Source organism: Otolemur garnettii, unplaced genomic scaffold (genome assembly GCF_000181295.1).
Source record: "Otolemur garnettii isolate 467f Iridium unplaced genomic scaffold, OtoGar3 scaffold00018, whole genome shotgun sequence".
NCBI lineage: Eukaryota > Metazoa > Chordata > Mammalia > Primates > Galagidae > Otolemur > Otolemur garnettii.
The window spans coordinates 21,756,255-21,760,443 of record NW_003852413.1 but is presented as its reverse complement, the minus strand read 5'-3'; the positions used below and the strand labels follow the sequence as shown (position 1 = coordinate 21,760,443).

The following is a 4,189-nucleotide window of genomic DNA, read 5'->3' as shown; positions in this document are numbered from 1 at the left end:
TTTGAGCCATAGGCACCACCTGACTATTAATATTTTTTTAGAGACAGGGTCTAATTTTGTCACTCAGGCTGGAGTACAGGGATGCCATCATATCTCATTGTAGTCTTGAACTCCTGGCCTCAAGCAATCCTCTCCTCAGCCTTCTGGGTAGCTAGGACTACATATGCATACCACCAGGCCTGGCTAGCATTTTTAATATGATGGATATACAGTATACATCAATTCACCACATTATCTATTTAATAGGAATTATATGAATAATAGTCCCTACCTCCTAGTGTTGTCATGAGGATTAAATGAGTTCATATTTACAAAATGCCTTGCACATAGTACCATGAATCATTGTATTCATCTCTCTTGTATTATTTGCACTGAACTGTGAGCTCCTCTAGGATAGGGAGCATGCCTGTTTCATTTTTCTATTCTTTACACCTAGTAGCATGTCTGGCACATAGTAGGCCCTCAGCAAGCATCTATTGCCTAAAAGGGACTATCCAGCAGGCAGTATGAAATTCCATCTCTGAGCTTTGGAGAAGGAAAGCAGATGGAAAAATAGACATGAGTCCAACACGGACATTTAAGCTTGCCAAAGGGCAAGACTGCAGAGGAAGAGAACATGAAGGAAAGAGAAATAGAACACTGAGGCAAGACGGATGGCAAGAGATGAAAAGAGACAGGAAAGGTGCTCTGAGAGGATATACTTTCAAGGAAGCCATGAAAAGAGTTCAAAGGGAATTGAAGTGAAGCCAGAGGAAAGGCTGTCTTAAAGGTGGAGTATGAAAAATATGTGGTTAGAAAGCAGCTGACTGAGATTATTTACTTATTTTTTTTGAAGTCTCAGAGGAAGGAAATGACATTGTGTAAATAGTTTTCTAAAACTTGGCAGGCTATCACATGTGGGTCCCTCTCTGCCTTGCCAGGAAAGTTGAGAGAACTGAAAAGGAGGGCCTGGGTCTTTCCAAGAAAACTGTACCAAAGTCAAGGCCAGTGGCTCACTCCTATAATCCCAGCACTCTGGAAGGCCGAGGCAAGTGGTTCAACTGAGCTCAGGAGTTAGAGATCAGCCTGAGCAAAAGCAAGACCCATTCTCTGCTAAAGATAGAAAAACTAGCTGGGCATTGAGGCAGGCATCTTATAGTCCTAGCTACTCAGCAGCTGAAGAAAGATCACTTGAGCCCAAGAGTTTGAGGTTGCTGTGAGCTATGACGCCACAGCATTCTACCCAGGGTGACACAGTGAGATGCTGTCTCCAAAAGAAAAAAAAAGAAAACTGTACGAAAGTCAAGCTATATCTTCACTCATAATATGAGATACAAAATTCAAATAAAACATCCGTTTTTGCTTTTCATTATTTCACTTAGGCTGGCCAAAGCAGGACTGATGCAAAACGACCAGTACCAGGTTTTTATCTGACCCATCTCCCCCATTATACTTGAATCTCAATAGGGCTCCACCAAAACCCAGAAAAAAATAACCGGTTTTTCGAGTTTTTCCTGTTCTGGATCTGGTTATTGTAAATGACCAGGGATCCTCTCCTTAGTATCAATACTTGAGAAAGTGGTTTTTAAAAATAATAAGCATTACTTTTGTATTAAATTTTTTTTTTTAATTTGAGGAATTGAAAACTACCAAGCAATCAAATAAGCCCACATGAATACACCGAACAAGACAGACATTTACTTTCACAACATATGGTCTTATGAGGTTTTTCCTGTTAAATGGAGAAAAAAGGACCTTCGGCAGTTGCGGGAAAAAGGAATCACATATCATTTTAAAGACAGTTTTCGTACTTAAGTGAAAAAATCGTTTAAGGCTTTACTATAAGATCCACTTTAAGCAGGTACCTCCTCAGTCTGTGGATAAAATGTTCTCATCTGTAAATAAGGGAAAGGGGCACCGGGTGCTTGTAGGGAGGAGACAATTGGATGAGCTTTGAAGCTCCCCTCCGTCTCTCGGGTCATTTCACGATATCGCCCCCTTCTCTCACGCATTCCTCGAGAAGAAAAAGCTGTTAACATTAATTTTTTGGACAGGAAAATAAAGAGATCCAGCGACCTTGCCCCGTTAAGGAAAAGGGATCAGAGGGGCTAGGAAACTGAAGTCCTCAAGAACCTGCACCTACAGTTTCACCCACTTCCCCTCCCAGCCCCAGCTCAAGATGGCGTCAGCACTCTGGGTCTCGCCCCCATCCCCCGTGACTCCGCACTGCGGCAGCCGAGGCGAGGCCGCTCCCCATTGGCCGGCTGCGATGAGGTCATCGTGGAGGCGGGGCTGCCGGCGGCGCAGGGGCGGGCTTTGCGGGCGGACGCACGCACGTCAAGTCGCTAGTGCCCAGAGCCTCAGAGGCTGCGGGCTTGGCTTCGGCGGCTGCTGTGGCGGTGGCGGCGGGAGGTGAGCTGGGGCTGTGTCTTCAGCGCGACAGGCAGTGGCCTCGTAGGACGCAGGAAGCCCTTCTAATAGCCCCCTCGATTTTCAGAGGAATTAGCAAGGATCTTAAGTCTTTGAGAGAAAATGGGGAGTCCACCCCCTCTTTGGGCACCCTTCCTCCAACCAGAGGGACAGGAGGAGGCTCACTGCCCTTTGGAGGCCTGGAATTCCCTCCCGTGTTTGAAGGATAGGCAGAAGAACTGAAGGTTATTTATTGAATAGGCAGAAGAATTTGGGGGCTTCTTAGGATCTCCCAATTTGAGGGTCTCCCCCCATTTTCCCTCATCCCTGGAGGTAGATATGGCTGGGTACAGAAAATTCCTGCGTTCTCACTGGTTAGACAGGAAATGAACCTGGTGAATACCTTGTTAGGCGACGAGGACTGGATGACAGTAGTGTGATTCCTCGAGGCTGGACGCGGGGGCGCCGTATTTGGACTCAGCCTTTGTAGAATTCTTTGCTGTTTCTTCGTATTTTGTTTTGTGGGCCCCCCCCCCCACCGGAACAGCTTTGGCCTAATTAATTTTCTGTTTGACTCCAGAAGTATAGAGATGTTCTAGGGAGGCTTGTAATCATTATAAGACAGGAGGAGGGAGGCAACTCAGTGGAGGCTATCATTACTGGCAATCTTTGAACTGTGCTGAGCAGGTGTAATTATGTGTTTAGAGGTTGTGGAATCTATCTTTGTGAAGAGTGGTGCTGGTAACAGCCGATTTGTTTGATTCAGATATACACAGCCTTAAAGTCAGCCTTCATAATCTTGAGAAATCCTTACTTCTGAGCTCGTTGTTTTGCTGTCTTGAATGTCACAAAGGTTTGTCCTATCAAATTTCTCAAAATGTCTCCCAGCTTTCCAGAAGAGCAAATCTTCCTTTAATGTCAGATTCACCTATCAATACTAAATATGGGTGCCCTATGACTAAAAATACTGCACGTTTTGCTGAATTTAGATGCTGTACAGTCTGTGCCTTACCTTTGCGGATTGAGAATAAATGGTTGCAGTTTCAGGACCACTGATAGCGCCAATTGTCTCTGATGCCGGCTGCACTAAGACAGCCCTAAAACGAAACCTTTATTAGCTCGTGCTTGAGACGATTTGACAGATGGAGGAATGTAATTAATCTTGAAGGTGGTGGGGATGAAAAACAGAAAGCTGCAGAGGTAGAAAGCTTATTCTCTGCGGCTTAATAAAACTGCTTTGTCATTATCAATGTGTTCCTGTCATGCTTGATTTGAAATTGAGCTTAATGTGCAAGCTGGTTACATTTTTCAGATAATGGTTATCTGTTTGGATTCCTTAGGGGAGAAATGGCGTTCTCTGAGGAGTCTGGAAGGTTAACTCTTTTTAACGTAGCCATAGCTTTAGGATAGTTTGGCCAATTTGGGCTGTTAGAAATGGGCATTGTCAGTAGAGGGGAGAAAACTAGTTACAAGGCAGGCATCTTTTATGAGAGGATAATTAAGGTCTCTTCTCCCCTGTTTCCTGCATTAGCAAAAAAATATTGGGTAGTGTGAATGTCAGGGTATTGTGTCCAGGACATTTAAAGAGCTGTTTGGGGTTCCCAGTTCCTGTCTGTAATCTGGACACATTCTTATGTATTGAGTAGTCCCAAATATTGTCATTTGATCTTGAATATTGTCTGCAAAAGAAGTGACATTTCGGCTCGGCGCCTATAGCTCACCCGGCTAAGGCGCCAGCCACGTACACCTAAGGTGGCGGGTTCGAATCCCCAGCCCGGACCCGCCAAACAACAATGACGGC

General features: G+C 44.9%; 1 protein-coding gene across 2 annotated transcripts in view; it reads left to right on the top strand.

The window, feature by feature from the left end:
* The first annotated feature begins 2,308 nt into the window (after positions 1-2,308).
* Positions 2,309-4,189, top strand: part of ATP6V0A1 (ATPase H+ transporting V0 subunit a1) — a 68,782-nt gene continuing 66,901 nt past the window's right edge. For both annotated transcript variants that reach the window (XM_003786334.3, XM_023511261.1), the window contains exon 1: positions 2,309-2,391. The gene's annotated coding sequence lies outside the window, so the exon portion shown is untranslated. The remainder of the gene's footprint in view (positions 2,392-4,189) is intronic.